This window comes from Microtus oregoni, unplaced genomic scaffold (genome assembly GCF_018167655.1).
Source record: "Microtus oregoni isolate MIOR12 unplaced genomic scaffold, Mior012 000232F_ref0000196, whole genome shotgun sequence".
In the NCBI taxonomy this organism is placed as follows: Eukaryota; Metazoa; Chordata; class Mammalia; order Rodentia; family Cricetidae; genus Microtus; species Microtus oregoni.
In genome coordinates, this window is record NW_024544899.1 from 99,001 (window position 1) to 117,009 (window position 18,009).

The following is an 18,009-nucleotide window of genomic DNA, read 5'->3' on the forward strand; positions in this document are numbered from 1 at the left end:
ATGCTCTTTCTAAGTCCCTGATCACCCTTATTTCTTAAGACCTCTTTGTAGGGTAGGGGTCTTAAGTCCATGACCACTCCAAATCCATGTACATATCTGTTGTTACAATGAAACATCACCTTTGGTCAGTAATGTCTGGGGAACTGAAGAAGAGGAACTTTGTTGTATGTCAGAGCTGATGACTGGAACGGAGAGAAAAGAGGTAAAATGAGGAAGACGGGTTTCTGAGGAAGCTGAAAATCAGAACAGGAGGTCAATGGATAAACAGAAGGCTCTCCTGTCCTATGCTGCTTCTGGGATGCAGGTAAGAATGGTTTCCCACATGAAAAGAAAAAGACATACTACGTAAACACACATCTAAGGTGGCATATGCTTTTAATCCCAGCACGTGGGAGCTGGAGATGGGCAGATTTCTGTGAGCTGCAGTGCAGCTCTGGTCTACAGAGCCAGAGACACATGCCACATTCCTGAAAAAATGAAACCACTGGATATTTTAGCTGGATACAGTGGCACACACCTTTAGTCTCAGCCCTTGGGAGGCAGAGGCAGATGAATCTCTGTGAGTTTGAGACCAGTCTCGTCTACACATTGAGTTTCAGGCCAGTCAGGGTTACACAGTGAGATTCTGTTTCCAGAAAAACAAACAAAGACACAAACAACAACAAAAAAAAAGGTGGATGGATGAGTTTATGAGTTTATTTACAGTTCGGCCAGAACTTGTGAAAGAAAAATTTCTTAGTTTCTCTGTCTTGCCTGCGTGAGATAAAAGACAGGAGATTTGTCTATGGAGATAAAGCTGTGGCTTCAGCTTCCTGAACCAGGAGACGGAGAGGAGAGGAGGCCCTCACAGATGGCAGGGTTCATGGGGTAGTATTGGAGCCTGTCAGCATGATAATTCTTTTAGGATCCTAATTACAAACACCTCCATTACAGCCCCACCATTCCAGGCAAATCCCTGCAGATTCTGGAAAAGACCCTGGTGTTTCCCTCCATGAGAGGATTTAATTCAGTGCACTGAATTTTCAAAGCAACTCATGTCTGTAGCTGCGGTCTTGGTTATCAAGGAACTGGACTGCTGTTTCCCATGGAAGGCTTGCCATTTAACAGCTAGGGACTTGCTGTCACCCCTGTCCAGTGAGAGGAGACAGGAAGCCCACAGCAGCTTACTTCCTGGTGAAGATACAAAAGGCGGATCTTCACAGAGGTGGCCCTCTGACCTTCCCATGCTGGCGGCTCTCAGTCTTTTATCTTGCTACTGTTTTTGGATTTTGGATCAGGCATTACCAACAGAGGGTGAAGACGATGTTCACGTACGAAGTGAAGAGCAAAGGGCTTTCTCTTCTACTCTGCTATGGCGCATTTGTAAAGAAAATGTGCCTTTAGAGTCCAACCAGGGCTTAGTGTTTGGAAACTGTGCTGTTCCCAGGATGAAAGTAGCAATCTGTGATTATGACATCATCACTGCTAATTACCCCTTAGCACAAATCTGCCTGAATGGAGGAGAGGGGGGTGTCTCTATAAGGCTATTTAACATGATGATTAAAATATATTAACGATAATTTTCTCTTCTCTAGCACCATGCATCTTACGACCTTCTCTAAAAGTGCTTCCACAGGCTTTGATTAGGAAGAAGTAAGGTAGCCCATTCTACAGAAGAGGACATTGAACTGCCGGGAGAAGGCTCTGGAGGGGAGGGGTGGAGTTTGGCTGACTAGAGCTGCCTCCTCTCCACCCAGCAAAGGCCTGGAACTTTCCCTTTTCCCTTCCACCAAGAGCTGATGTTCTCAGGCTTTACATGAAGAATACAAATTTGTTCATGCTTGACACTCGAGACATCCGAGACAAACCCCCAATACATTGGAGGATGCGGATGAAACTGTTGATTAATCGAGCCTGGGGGCATTACTCAGTGGTAGAACACTTGCCAAGCACCCCGGCAGGCCTTGGGTTTCCATCCTGACCATGCCAAAGAAAAATAAAGCTTATGTTTACATTTCATTTTACTAGTATCAAAACAAATGAATGAACAACAACAAAAAATAGCCAAGAAAGGAAAGCCGGAGGATTCACATGGGCCACAGAACTCAACCACCCTGAGCCCCACTTTTCTCTTTAGCCACTTGCAGTCGTGGCTTATGTACGGCACCGTTGTGGCTCAACCCGGAAAATCCAATCACTTACTTTCCTACCTGTTCTCGATCATTTCCATTTTCAGACGAAGGAAGCTGAAAGGGATGCCTGAAGGGAAACGCAGAGAAAAACAGAAACCAGTCTTTGCAGCAGCTTTCTCTGAAAAGGTCCAAGTGAGGGTTATGTACCTGAGAAGCTACATTGCCAGCACACACAAGGCGGAGAAAAGCCTCGTGTTCATCAGTGCCTTTCTACAGAGGCCAGCTTTCTGCTAGTCCCCCTTCACTTGTTTAGCTTGACGATCGAAAGTCAAATCCCAATGCAATATGCGTTCATCTTAGACCTTTCTGTTTGTTTTTTTTTCCCCTAGTAAGTAAGAATTTTGAAAAGAGAAGCACCAGACCACTATCACCCCCAACAGGAAAGCAGTTTTTGAGTGCTCGCTGACATTCCGTCTACTTTGGTTCAAGATTTTCCCCAAGTTGCATTACTTGATATTTCTTACGTTCTTTTACTTTTGTTTTTTTCTTTCTTTCCTTAGAAGTCTTCTTTCCTTTCACTTTCCCCCACTCTGTGAATTTGGTGGAAAAAAGTGATCATATGCCTCATAGAACTTTCCAGTCTATATTTAGGCAACTGTGCTTTTGTCTGCTGTTGCATTTCTTCAAATGGTGGTTAGAGCTTTCTGCTTTGGTTTTTGGTTTGGTGTTATTCGGTACCCAAACTGGTCTTTCTCTGTTTTCTTTCTTTCTTTCTTTCTTTCTTTCTTTCTTTCTTTCTTTCTTTCTTTCTTTCTTTCTTTCTTTCTTTCTTTCTTTCTTTCTTTCTTTCTTTCTTTCTTTCTTTCTTTCTTTCTTTCTTCTTTCCTTCCTTCCTTTCTTTTTTTCTTGGTGTTGGGGGTTAAACCTGGGGCCTTGCCCATGGTGGACTCTAACTCTGTCATTTTACTCGGTTTTTAGACCTTTGACAAAGTCTTGCTTAAGTGAGTCAGGCTGAATTTAAACTCATTTACCCAGTAGCCCAGGCAGGCTCAGATTTTTGTAATATTTGGGCCTCACCTTTCTGGGTAGCTGGGGTTCTAGGCCTGTGTCGCCAGACCCTGAAGCTGTCCTTTCTATGGGATGCACTGCATCCCATAGGAGGAGGTGCAGAATGTTCTGGTCCCGACATTTGAGGACATACTTAGATGGAATAGTAGAATTTATGATGTTATTGCAGTATAATGCCTTTTTTCATTTTTCGTTGTTTCTGTCTTTATTAGCTGGGCACGGGCTCTACCATGGAGCCATGCTCCAAGTCCACTGGGATTCTCTTCTAAAGTACATTTCTTTGATTACCCCAACATCCAGGAGAGACAAGAAAAATGTGGGAATTTCTCCCATTATTCAGTCCTTTTCAGCTGTAGGCCCTAGTAACCGCTATCAACTACTGAGGTGCATGTTTTCTTAACTCATAGATTGAAAACTCTTTTTGTATTGGATGTGGACCACTTGATTACACTTCATTGTTGTTTTTATCTGAGACAGGGTCTCCCACTGTAGCTCAGGCTGGCCTGGTACTCAATATGATCCCGAAGCAGGAGATAAGAAGGGACTTTAGGCACTAGGAACTGGCTCCAGCGAGACCTTGATTGTCTGCAGACCCTCGCTGCCTGGACACTCGCGATGTTCGTTGCAGAGGTTCCATGGGTCAACGTCCCTCTGCTTGAGACTTTTAGGTACTATTGGTTTGTGGTGGGAGCTTGTTAGGGTGAGGGGACAAGGTCACCCTTTATCCTTTAGCTGATTGTTGTGCTCTTGGTTTTGTAGCCATTTAAAAGTACACAGTGGCAGTCCATGTGCTTGAGCCCCACCTTTCTTGGGGCTCCTGCTTTGAGAGTTTCTTTCTTCCTTTCTATTCAATTTTTAAATAGAATATCTTTTTTTTTTATTTTATTTATTTATTTATTTATTATGTATACAATATTCTGTCTGTGTGTATGCCTGCAGGCCAGAAGAGGGCACCAGACCCCATCACGGATGGTTGTGAGCCACCATGTGGTTGCTGGGAATTGAACTCAGGACCTTTGGAAGAGCAGGCAATGCTCTTAACCACTGAGCCATCTCTCCAGCCCTAAATAGAATATCTTTTACCTATTCATTGACTGTACATTGTACATCGATCATATCCACCCCAACTTCCTCCTACCCCCTGAAGTCCTAACATGCTCCCTCTCCCCTTCATGCTCCCCTCCTTTTTTGTAACCCACTGAGTTCAAATGTTGGCTGAACTTGTGCAGGTGACTGTAGATGAACTTTTTTTTGGGCCAGCAGCTCACAAAAAATGACACGGAGACTTATTAATTATGAAACCTGGGCCTATAGCTTAAGGCTTATTCCACTAGCTCTTATAACTTAAATTAACCCATTTATATGAATCTATGTTTTACCTCATGGCTTTTTACTTCTCTTCCATCTTGTACTTCCTGTTTTGTCTCCATGGCCTCTGGCATCTCCCCCATGCCCAGATTCATCTCCTTTTCATCTCTCTACTTGGAAGTCCTGCCTACCATCTTCCTGCCTAGTTATTAGCCAGTCAGCTCTTTATTAAACCAATCAGAGGCACCTTTGCAAAGACACTTCTTCACAGTGTTCAAAAAAATTATTCTACAACAGTTGACTATAGCTATGGTGAACTCATAAATGCAATGACCATGTCATGGCAAGAAGACAGCATTCCACAGCACTTTCCCCTATCCATTGGTGGCTCTTCCCCTCTCTTTGACATTCTCTGAACCTTTAGGGAGATCGATATAGATGCCCTATTTAGGGCTGAACACCAGTTACTTGTTCTCAACATTTTGATGAGTTATGAGCATCTGAATTAACTTTTGAACATTGCAGAGTTAAACTTCTCTGACCAAGGTTGAGGGCAGCACTTATTTATGTGTGTAAACATAAATATTTAGAAGACACTTTGGTAACATGTGTCCATATAGCAACATGACAGAAGTAGGGTCCTTGCTAGTACTTTGATGCCCTGAGCTTTGACTATGTTTACAGTAAGTACCAGGCGTGAATTCCCTCCTGAGGAATAGTCCTCAAATCCAACCCCAAAGTGATTGGCAATCTCCATAACCTTCATGCCACTCTTGCACCAATGGGCACATCTTCCCTGCCTAGTCTGTGCTGTAGCATTCAGGGCCAACCATGGGGTGTTGTGAATCTTTCTCTGTCCCACCAGCCAACTCCCAAATCATGATATGGCAACTTATTATTAATTACAAAAGCTCAGCCAATAGCTTAGGCTTGTTTTTTAGCTAGTTCTTACAACTTTAACCCATTTCTGCTAATCTATGTGCTGCCCCAAGGCTTGTTTATCTCATCTATGTACCTGTCCACTCTGCTTTCCTGCTTCCTCTGTGTCTCTTCTCATGCTGCCCTTTCCTCTGTGACTGAAATCCTGTCTAACTACTGGCCATTCAGCTGTTTATTGAATCAATCAGAGTGGCATATCTTTATACAGCGTAATCAAATATCTCGCAACAGTGGGGCAATACCGTTGATGACTTTTCAACCCAAGCAGTCTTTGGGGCACCTTGTGGGCACAGCAAAAGCTGGCCAGCAGGGAGGAAGTTTGCAAGTCAGTTCCAGCTGCATTTCTCTAAGTTCTGCAACCAAAGTGTGTTGTATCTTCAGAAATAAGGTTTTATCATTGTTGGACCCCAGAGTCCAATCACCAAGGAAGAGCTGCCCCAGGAGACCATCTCTCACACCACAGCTGATGTAAAAGCAAGAGGATTTTATTAATTCTGTCATGACAGGGTCTTTCAGCATTAGAGGCCAGAAAGACCCCGAATAGCTGGCACAGGCTACTTTCAAAGGAAAAAAACCACAGAAGGAAGGGGTATCTGGGGGTTGTTCTTTGACTATTATGATTGGCTTATTCAAAAGGCCTATTACCAATAATTGACTGGAGAGCTATTGCCAGGTAAGAGGAAACATCTGAGGGTCACTCTGACCCCTTTCCCAGGGGCTGAGTCAAATCAAGTCTCCAGGAGGTCTCCTATCTGGCACATACATCAGGAACTGAGTCAACATTGTAAAGGTTATCTTGCCCCAGTTTCTAGAGAACATTCACAAAGACTCAGGGAAATGGAAAGTTCCCAACATTTCAGTACATGCATGTGTAGCTGTTAGGTCCTTGGTTCCCAAGGGGTTGGGAGCACTAAGGCACGGAGGCTGAGAGGGTTCAGAAATGGCTTCAGAATTGTCTTAAAGTTTTACACCATCTAGCTCCAGCGAGCAACCAAGGGCAATGGCAATAGCCTGTGTTATTTTGGGGGCCCTCGGGGCCTCCCTGACCAATAACCCATAGGAAAATATCCCATGCCTGGTACTGAGATTATAATTTAAAAACCCATATCTTCTAGGCAAATATTTTGCTTTCTTTCTAATAAACAAGCTGGTTGGAACACTCTGTCTCTTGAGTCTATGGTCTTCATTCCTCCTTGTTCACATGACATGACCCTGAGGTCACAGAACATGACTATTGTAGCTTAGAGGTTTTATCTGGGACTTTTGTTTAGTTTAGTTTTTGTTTTTCAAGACAGGCTTTCTCTGTGTATCTCTGTCTATTCTGGAACTCACTCTGTTGACTACGCTAGCCTCCAACTCACAGAGATTCGCCTGCTTCTGCCTCCTGAGTGCTGGGATTAAAGGCATGCACCACACCACCTGGTTTATCTGAGATTTCATAAAAAGCCATCAAAACAAATTGCTCCCCAGTCTCTTTCTCCTCTACCCCGTGAGACAAAATGGCACATTTTTGCATCATGGGCACTCTTGTCTGTCATCTAAGAGTCCTTAGAATGACAGCTATTCTTAAGACTTCAGTGTAAGATTCTATGGGACCAGCTCTGATCAACTAACTCCCAGATATCCTCTTTTGGAGGAGTCTGAATGTTGGCCAGCTGCCAGGACAGTTTCCCTTTCGACCAATTTCTGGATTGCAGGGACTAAAGGTAGCCCCGAGGTTGTTGAAAGTTCATAACCAAGGCCGCTCTTCAGTAGTACTCAGTCCCTGACCTTCAGTACTGGTACCTGGGAGGTCTTCCTTTTCCCTGAAGTACAAGTCCCTGGCACAGGGAACAAATATCCTGAGAGTCCCCCCGCAGCCCCTCTCCTCAGTGGCCTGGACAGGCTTTAGTGGAATTTCCCTGTGAAGTCCTGCCCAGTTGGTCTGAATGCGCAGTGCTTACTCTATCTATTGTGAAACAGTGGACTCTTGGCAGGGGCAGACTTCTCTTCCTTCCCCTGTCTGTCAATAGAAAGGGATTCAAGGAGTTGAATTCTTAAAACAGAGTCTTGGACCGGCACACCCTAAGTGTTTCTGGTGCTTTGAGGGTAATGGAAAACAGGATGTCTGGGGGCCCCCACCTGTAGAAACGTCCTGGGCTATGTAATCACAGACTGTACAAGCTGTGAGGGGAGAAAGGCCCATCATCAGACTTAAGGCAGAAGATGATTTATTCACCTAGTCACTTAGACCACTGTCAATGAGGAACACAAGTCTAACCCTGAGTCCCCTGTTCCCCTGCCACACTATATAGTAAGAGAATTTGGACTGGTCTAGACGTCTTGCTAAACTCAGATTTCTGCGTCTGGCTCTTCACTTTTATCCCCGATGCTTATCTTCAGGTCTCCTTTCTCTAGAGGATGTGCGGTTTATCTCTTGGGTCAAATGCCCCTCCCTCCTGGGGGAAACTCCGAGGAGCCTCCAATAAAGATTTTTCTTTTCTATTTGGGAAACATTGAAAGATCACTTTATCTGGATGGAATTAGAATGACCGAGCCACCTTGAGTGGCCAACCCCTTTACACAGAGCAAGAGATTCCTTCTCATGGTTCATGCAGAGGGTAAGTTGAGGAGCCCAACTCGAAACCCTTTTCCCTTTGCTGTTTTACAGATGGTCAACTTGGAGCCAAAGATCACACCTGTTTCTTCTTTGGGGTGTATCCTTAATAACTGGAACTGATTTGACCCTTAGAGCTTGAAGAAAAAAAATTGGGTGGTGTTTATGTGCTGTTAGACTTTGCTAGAACACCAGCTGGGGATGGAAGCATTCATGGTCCCATGATAGGACAATTAGACTTATGTGACCAGGGGGCAGAGACGTGGTCTGGGATTCTTTATATGAAATCTGTCTTTGCTTTGAGAGGGAAATCCCATCTGCAGAGAAATGCTACATAGATTCCTGAATCTTAGACCTGACTGAAGTTCAGCCCCTAAAGCCCTTACATGTACTCCTGAGGGAAAGAAATTGTCCAAGAGGGAGAAAAAGCCTCCATCTAGGAAGGAGATACTTACAATGTCTCCTTGCTGCTCACCCTGTCTACGGGAGCCCAAATCCCACACTCCTCCAGACCTAAAACCAACATAGGCAAACTCTCAGAGGACCCCAGTGCTTTCCAGGGATTAGCCCAATCCCATGATTTGACGTGGAAAGACAGCAAGCTGGGTTTTTCTTTTTAATGTTTAGGTGTTTTGCCTGCGTGTATGTTTATGCACCACACATGTGCCTGGTGTCCACAGAGGCCAGAAGAGGGTGTCAAATTTCCAGTTCTGGAGTTAGAGACATTTGGAAGCCACAATGCTGTTGTTGGGAATTGAACCTGGGTCCTCTGGAAGAGTAGCCAGGCCTCTTAACTGCCAAGCCATATTTCCAGTCTAACACCCACGAAGAAAAATCATATGGGGATGAAATAGAGAAGGTAATTGAGTGAAGATATATTTACTTGGACAGGACAAAGAGGAGACTGTTACCTAGTAGGCGCAGTCCCCACGAGTGACTCTGAATGGCAGTATAGTCAGGGGAGCTGGAGACAGATGACTTCCTTCCTTCCTTCCTTCCTTCCTTCCTTCCTTCCTTCCTTCCTTCCTTCCTTCCTTCCTTCCTTCCTTCCTTCCTTCCTTCCTTCCTTCCTTCCTTCCTCCCTCCCTCCCTCCCTCCCTCCCTCCTTCCTTCTTTTCCTTTTGGTTTTCCCCTTGAAACCTGAGTTAAGAGATGGCCATAGCAGCCATGTGGGTGCTGGGAATCTCATCAGGGTCCTCTACAAGAGCAAAGAGGTCCCTTAACCACTAAGCCATCTTTCCCGCCCCTCAAACAACAGCAGAAACCTTTGAAAGGCAAGCTAAACTTGAGTGTGTGAGGACACGTAGCTGACTGATGACAACCCAGAGCTCTGGGATTACTGTCAAAGTTGGCACCGGGATCTCTATGGAGGACAGAGGCCATTGATTAAAATGCAAGCACCAAGGCGTTCCTTAGCAGGGGAACAGAGATTAAGACCGTCTTTGAAGATTTAGTTTTATTATTTTTATGTGTGTGAATGCACGAGAGAGTGTCTCATGTGTCCAGGTATCCATGAACACCCAGAGAGGGCACAGAATGTCCTGATCTGACAAGAGGTTGGGAACTGCTTGACATGGCCCTGGGAAACAAACCAGGTCCCCTGCAAAAGCAGTGACCTTAACAGGGAGCCAACTCTCCAGCCCAAAGATTCCTATCTTTAAAAAAGCTACACTTTCTTCCTTCTGCCAACACAAGCGCATGCCACAGCACCCATGCAGAATTCAGAGGAAAACCTGCGGGAGAAATCAGTTCTCTCCCGCCACCACATAGCCACAGGATTGGAACCCAGGTCATTGGGCTTGGTGACAAATGCCTTTGCCCACTGAGTCACCCTGCTGGCCCGAGAGTGGTGTGTTGATATTCATGGTGGTTATGGGCACAGTCAGCTTATAATAATTCATTTAGTCATGCCTTTTTTTTTTTTGCTGTGTCTACGTTATTCGGGCTTTTGGTCTTTAGTTTCCTCAACCGTCCTTCAAGCATCACATTTTCCATAACCCACAAGGACTTGGTTTTGATGTTCTTGGTGCTCAGAAAACTTTGATACTTTTTTTTTCTTCTCTGCCTCTCAGGTGTTGGGGGCCACCATGCCTAGTCTGCAGCATTTCTTGTTGTGTATCTCAGAAGGCTTAAAAAGAATCTGTACTAAACTCTTTAATGATTCCAAACTTTCTAAAGTAATTCAGGGAGCATAGGCAACCCTACAGCCTTCCTAGAGTGACTCAGGGAAGCCCTGATCAAACGTGCCAACTTAGATCCCAAGTCAACAGAGGACTCCTGGTCTTCAGAGACTGCTTTAATTGTCTGTATCTGCAACCATGAGCGTAATTTTGTCTGCTCTGATCCTGGACATCAAGCAGAAATTATAGACAATTCCCCTGGGGCCTGATAATACCTGATAATTTCCTCAAGAAAGCAACTAAGGTGTTCTGTAATCCAGACCAGGAGGAAACGAGGGAAAGAAAATGCCAAGAAAAGGAAGGCCACCTTGTTAGTTAGTGGTGCCCTCCATTACTAAAGAGCTGCTGGGACTCTTAGTGTCTCTTACTAGATGGTGTAAGTGTGGAAGGACGGGTGTTTCAGGAGGGAGTGGCCAAGCAGAAAGCAAGGGTCACCACCCAAACCTTGTCCTAATTGTCAGCAAAGCATTGGAGAGCAGATGAACCACTTTTCCGGTGGCAAAGGCTCGGGTGCACAGAAAGTAACCCCATCTTGGTCCAACAAGAATAGGCCTGAAGGAGCTTGGGGTTGTCCTATACCTCTACCTGACATCCAATATGTCTATGTGAATCTTGGGTAGCCCTGATGGCGGAGGGATAAGAAATAAACTTCCTATTAGATACAAGTGCTTCTTGGTCAGCCCTTCAGTCTAATCCCAGTTCTCCTCCTGATAGTACCACCATGATAGAAGTTTCTAGAAAGCATATGGCTTGCTGCTGGTTTACCCACTCTTTCTCCCCAATGGAAACTGAGAAGAGTTCCTCTTCCCATGTCCCTGATAGTGCCAGAGAGCCTTATTCTTCTGGGACAAGATCTCATGTCCCTGTTGGAGACATTTATGGTCCGGGACAGGACATCATTCTCCCTTTAGTAGAGACTGAAATCAGTTCAAGAGTGTGAGCTACTCAGGAGGCAGACTCCAAGACCACCTGCACCTCACTAAAATCCATGCTGAAGATTTTTCTCTATTTCCCCATCACCAGTAGGAACTTTTAAAACTTGAAGCATGAGAAAGCTTACAAAACATCATAGCTAATCTGAAATAGTAGGGTTTAACTTAGTGATTCCCTGTAGCACCCCTATTCTGGGTTCTCAAAATGTAGTAGTGAGTGGAGACTATTCTACTCTTCTCGCTTAGATCGCAGAGAACTCCAAATGGTTTATTGTCCTAGACTTAATGGAAGTCTTTTTTGTATCCCTTTACATCCTGTGTTGGATAGCTTTATGTTAACTTTTATGTCAGCTGGAGTCATCTGAGAGGAGGGAGCCTCAATTTAGACAATGCCTCCATAAGGTTGGGAGGTAGGCAAGTCTGTAGGGCATTTGCCTAATTAGCGATTGTTGGGAAGGGTCCTCCCCATTGTAGGTGGAGGTCCTGGGTTCTATAAGAAAGCAGGCTGAGCAAGTGAGAGGAGCAAGCCAGTAAGCAGCACCCCTCCATGGCCTCTGCATCAGCTCTTGCCTCCAGGTTCCAGCCCTGCTTGAGTTCCTGTACTGGCTTCCCTCAGTGATGGACTATGATGTTGTGGAGGTGTAACCAAACAAACCCTTCCTCTTTGCTTGCTTTTTGGTCATGGTGTTTCATTGCAGCAATAGAAACACTAACTAAAACACACTTGGAGCCTCAATACCTATTTTTTTTTTCAAGACCCAACTCCCCTGGCTAGCCAATTCACCCGGTTGGTCCTGCCCCGGGGATGCAGGCTCAGGCCCCCTCTTTGGGTGGGCTTTAGCTAAGGACTTTAGCTTGACTTCTTGAGCTCTCAAGCCAAGATATGGATGACCTCCTTCCTGTGTCCCCACAGATAAAAGATCCCCAAGAAGGAAGGAAAGCATTTTGAATTTCTTAACTGAAAGGGGCTAGAAGGTCACCAACAGCCAGTCAGGTACTTCAGAGAGGTCATGCCTAAAGGAGAAAGAGACTTGAGAACCAGGTGCAACTTATTCCTTCCTTCCCTCTACTGAAAACGTTTGAAGACTTTTAGGAGTTTGAGGAATTAAGGACTCTACAGGTTCTGGATTGGCCATATGGAAGAAATTGTCTGACTTCTCTATCAGCTAATGAGAGACCCATGTAAAATGAAAACACAAACCCTGACTTCAGGGCCAGGAAGCTAAGGCCTTAAGCAGGTACCCCTAGGGCCCTGCTTTGAGCCCTTCCACTAGTAAAGACTTCAGCCTCTAAGTAACTGAAAGGAAAAGAATGGCTTTGGGGTGCTTACCCAGTTTTAGGGCTCATTCAATGACCTATAGGCTACCTTGGCTAAGAACTGGATCTCAAATCAAAAGGCTGGCTTGCATGCCCCAGACCTAAGCCAGTCCCTGCTCCAGAGGCATCTAAATTGACCTTCAGACATGACTGGACTGTACATCTCCAATAAGATGACAGGACAATTGGAATCCAAAGGGAGTCTGGTTAACCGAATACAGACTCTTAAAAGATCAGGCTTCACTCCTGGAGGGCCCAGCTGTTCAAATACAAACATGCTGCACCTTCAATGCTGTCACTTTCCTCCTGCAGGAAGGCCACAGGGAAGACAGTCTGCAAGCCGACTGAACAAATAGTCTTACAAACTTCTATTGGTATGGAAGACTAGGAAAGTTCCCGGCAAACTCTGATGATATCTTCTTTATGGGTGCCAATGCCTTCATTGAGCACAGGATCCACTGAGCCACGTATGCTATAGTAACACTTTGTGATACCCAACCCTGCCAACCAGCAGTAAGGTAGCTGATTTCATAGCGCTAACCAGAACTCAAGAATTATGTCAAAACAAGAGAGTCCCTCTCTACACCGATTGTAAAGATGCCATTTTAGTCCTCCATGCCCATGCCACAATGTGGAAGAAGAGAAACTTCCTTACAGCGGTATGATCCCTTATTTAATGTCATCAAGAAACAGACAGTCTGCTTTCTGTCATATTTCAACCCAAACAGGTGGCAGTCACCCACGGTAGAGGACATCAAAGGAGAAGAGATGAGGTGCATACTTGCTCAAACTAGGTTACACCAGAGGCTTTCCTTCCCTGGCTGTCCTAATCTGTGGCTTCCTTACCCTTTGGCCGCTCTAACCATGAGAGGAAAGTACTTCTCTTTTACCTGTTCTGTGGTTATTGGCTCTTAGTCAGCATGACTCACTCATCTTTCTGATTACTAGATCTTTCTATGACAGGACATCCAATCCTGAAGAGACATCCCTGCGAACCTAGCCCCTGAAGCATTCTGCGATGGGTCAATCTTTGTTTCCTTTTATTGAGGCAGGGTTTCTCTGTGTAGTCCTATTTGTACTGGAACTCTCTGTAGACCAGGCTGGCCTTGAATTCAGAGGTTCACCTGCCTCTGCCTCTCAAGTGCTGGGATTAAAGTCCACCACCAGGCCCGGGATGGGGCAGTTTTACCAGTCAATATTCTGGCTTCTCCTCCACCCTATAAACGGAAATCACTGATAGCAGAGTGGAGGAGGACCCTGTCTAGTTGATCTAGACTGGCCACAAATAGAACCCTTGGAAGCAGGAAGATGGCTTCACTTGTGTACCTGGAGGAGACAAGCCACTCTTTATTCCTTACCTGACTAATGCTGATGGAGTACGCTCTGGAGTATCGCAGACTTCCTTTCTTCTCAACCTCTGGAAGAGTGACCTGGCAAAGTCACTCTTCTTGATAGCAGACACTTTCGTCCATGAACCTGGTGCCTTTGTTTCTCTGTATTTCCTTTATTTAAAAATTTTTAATGGTGGTGGCACACACCTTTAATCCCAGAACTCTGGAGGCAGAGGCAGGTGGATCTCTATAAGTTCAAAACCAGCCTGGTCTACAGAGGGAGTTTCAGGACTGGCTCCATAGCTACTGGGAAACCCTGTCTCGAAAAACAAAAAAAAAAAAAAACAAAACAAAAAAAAGCAACGTTTTTATTTGATTATTTATGTGTGTGTGTACAGTATGGAGATCAGAAAACAATTGCAGGAGTTATCTTCTTCCATCATGAAGGTCCAGGGGACAGAACTCAGACTGCCAGGCCTGGTGGCGAAAGCCTTTACCTGCTGAGTTGTATTACTGGCTAGTTTCCCTGGATTTTAAATAAAGCAGGACACAGACATTGTAAAGGAAAGTTGATTTATTAAGTTTGGCCAAGTGGGGAGGTGGAGAAGTGTAATTTCTTCCCCATTGTGCCTTTGTTCATTTTACAATTTCTAGAAAGTCATAAGACAACCCCTAGAAAATATGTAAATGAGGCATGCTAATTGGTTCTTTCCTAAGAAAAGGCAGATCTGGGCCTCTTGAGTGCAGGGTTTTAGGTGTGCTTTGCCATGCCTACTACCAATGATGTACTCTCTATAATCTTAATATATTTTCATTTTGCTTTTGAATATGTTTATAATTGAAATAGAATTATATTGATTTCCCTCTCCCTTTCTTCCCTCCAACCTTTCCCAGTTCCTCTCCCGTGAATCCCTCCCATGTCCTCTTGTACTCTCAAGTAGATAGCCTTTTTTCTTTATTGTTTTATATATATATGTGTGTGTGTGTGTGTGTATGTATGCACACACACACACACACACACACACACACACACACACCCTTTCCCAGTTCCCCTCCCGTGAATCCCTCCCATGTCCTCTTGTACTCTCAAGTAGATAGCCTTTTTTCTTTATTGTTTTATATATATGTGTGTGTTTGTGTGTGTGTATGTATGCACACACACACACACAACCTGCTGAGTCTGTTTTTGTTGGTGGTGTGTATATAGTTTCAAGGCTGACCACTCTGCATTGGACAACCAATAAGGTGGCTAATTCTCCTTCTTTCAGAAGCCATTGGTTGCCTATAGCTCTTTGTCTAGGGGTGGGGCCCCATGAATTTTCCCCATTCCATGTTAATTTGTCCACTGATATTGTCATTGTTCTGTTTTGTTTATACAGCCATTTCTAGGAGTGTCTGTAACTGGTAGTTTCTCTTTCACCCACCAGTTCCTGAATAACCACTCTAAGGCTAAATATTAATCACAAACTGTTTGTCCTATCAATTTAGGCTTATTATTAACACATATTATTATAACTTAAATTAACCCATTTCTATTGATCTGTATATTGACACGTGCCCTGTGGCTCCTGGTAATGTTCTGGCATCTTACTCCTTCAGCATCTGCTGGCATCTCCCAGACTCCACCTTCTTTTCCCCTGTATCTTTGCTTTGATTTCCCGCCTGACTCTATTCTGCCTGACTATTGGCCAAATTAGCCTCTTTATTAACCAATGGTAACAAGACACATTCACAGCATACAGAAGGGCATCCCACATCGGGTGACTGTTTCACAGCAGACTTCCTGGTATTCTAGCTAAAACAATCTTTCTGCCCCTCTTCCTTGATGTTCTCTGAGCCATAGACGCAGGTGCTATGATGGAGATGTAGCGACTGGGGCAGGGCTGCTCATCATCTGTTGATGTCTACATTGTATCCAGTTGTGGTTGTCTGTGATGGTCACCATTTGCTTTAAAGAGAGGCTTCTTTGATGAAGGGTGGTAGTTGTGTTTATCCTGGAAAGGCGGCTCTGAAAAGTAACTAAGTTTTCAAGTTGGGGCTGAGGAAAATAAGGTTTTTAAAGCTCTCCCATTTTTGAAATAGAAAAGAGTCTCAGGGATCTTGTGGGGTAGAAGATCCTGTCCCATTCTAGGCCAAAGAGACTTCTTTGTTCTTAGATCCATCTTTTGGCAGGTGGAGAGTGGAAACCTTTGTTCCTTTTCTCTGGAGGTCAGCCTCAAGCTCTAGACTCCTGTAGAAGTGGAAACCTTTGTTCCTTTTCTCTGGAGGTCAGCCTCACGCTCTAGACTCCTGTAGGAGTGGAAACCTTTGTTCCTTTTCTCTGGAGGTCAGCCTCAAGCTCTAGGCTCCTGTAGGAGTGGAAACCTTTGTTCCTTTTCTCTGGAGGTCAGCCTCACGCTCTAGACTCCTGTAGGAGTGGAAACCTTTGTTCCTTTTCTCTGGAGGTCAGCCTCACGCTCTAGACTCCTGTAGGAGTGGAAACCTTTGTTCCTTTTCTCTGGAGGTCAGCCTCAAGCTCTAGACTCCTGTAGGAGTGGAAACCTTTGTTCCTTTTCTCTGGAGGTCAGCCTCAAGCTCTAGACTCCTGTAGGAGTGGAAACCTTTGTTCCTTTTCTCTGGAGGTCAGCCTCACGCTCTAGACTCCTGTAGGAGTGGAAACCTTTGTTCCTTTTCTCTGGAGGTCAGCCTCAAGCTCTAGGCTCCTGTAGGAGTGGAAACCTTTGTTCCTTTTCTCTGGAGGTCAGCCTCACGCTCTAGACTCCTGTATGCCTGTTAAACACTAATTTCCTAAGTGGCAAAAGGTGACAGCCTGAGAGCAGCAGGAAAGGCTCCCAGCCTCTCCCAGCATTTGTTCTTCTGAGGACTTGAGCAGAGACTCACGTTTATATGGTGGCTCAACAGTCCACAGATCCAAGTATCTTTGATGGCTTATCTTCTGAAATCAGATGTTCCAGGATCTTTTTCCTGCCCCACATACCTGTGATAAGGGAATTTTGAAATGATGTAAGTTAAGTTACAGGCCAGAGAATGGAGGAAGAGAAGAGATCAGAGGGGATTATTTTAACTGACAGCTTCCAACTAAATCGACAAAGAAAAAGACAAAACGGCTGGGCTACATTATTTGTCTGTGTGCTGTAGACTGCCCATGAAGGTCACTTCACTTTCGGCTTTCAGAAAACACTAACTAAAAAGCCTCGAATTTGCTTACGGACTAACCCAATCCCGAGACTCTGCCCCATTTGCTTTGTCCTGGCCTTTATGATCATAGGTGCAAACAATTTATTTCTTTACCCCAACATTTCATTCTAAAGCATACGGGTTCCTTAGGTTCATAACTAGCGATTCCAGCTGCTGGTGGCTTAGGAAATGTATCCCAGGTCCAGTTTTTACCTCCTAGCTTTGATTCAGAGGCCTCTTTGAGTTTGGAACATTGATTTGATTCTGGTAGCAGTCTTGCTGCAAGGAGTTCTGGGTCTTTTTCCTGGGCAAGACATATGGCTCTACTGTTCGATTTTGGAGGTCACAGAGTGGCGATTTCAGAAGTAGCTCCTGGAAAGAGCATTTTGGGGTAGTGGGAGAGCGAGTTTGTTGAGTAGGATGGCAGAAGGAACACTGGGCCAACCCTTCATGGGCTGTATCAAACTTGGTTCTTATCCACCCTCATGACTCCAGGGTCAGATCAGGTTAGTGGGACTCTGGGAGACCCTCCCGCGAGGGACATTTTGCAGATTGGGTTTCGGCCAGAGCAGTCAGCCCTCCTGTGGCTTCAGGTGCGTGACTAAGATTTCCGGCTCAGGCGTGCCCCTGGCCTTTCCGGGCGTGGCTACCGCCCCCGAGCCGCTGTGTTGGAGCCTGCGTCCCAGCAGGGGCGAAAACGACTGAGGTGGCCGCGTTCCAGAGCCGGAGCCTCAGCGCCCTCTGACGGGCGCGCCTGGGAGGGCGGGGCCTATGCACAGATGCACCGCCCCTTCAGACCTTGGCAGTGGGCGGGGCTGCTTCGCCGGTTCCGGGCAGAGGCAGCCCAGATTTCGCAAGGACGTGACCTTGAGCGGAAAAAAAAACCCCTAGTGTGTCTCACGGGGTTGCTAATCCGGGCTAGCGAGCTGAACTAGTTTCGAAGCCCAGAGAGGGAGGGAGGGAGGGACAGGGACCTAAACGTTCACACCGGGGATTCGTGGCGAACAGCCTCTCCATCACCGCCGGGGCGCGCTTTGTGCCCGGGGCCGG

The 18,009-nt window shown here is 45.4% G+C and overlaps 1 protein-coding gene across 1 annotated transcript in view; it reads left to right on the forward strand.

The window, feature by feature from the left end:
- The first annotated feature begins 7,921 nt into the window (after window positions 1-7,921).
- Window positions 7,922-18,009, forward strand: part of LOC121445630 (nyctalopin) — a 44,993-nt gene continuing 34,905 nt past the window's right edge. The window contains exon 1 of the mRNA XM_041647777.1: window positions 7,922-8,026. The gene's annotated coding sequence lies outside the window, so the exon portion shown is untranslated. The remainder of the gene's footprint in view (window positions 8,027-18,009) is intronic.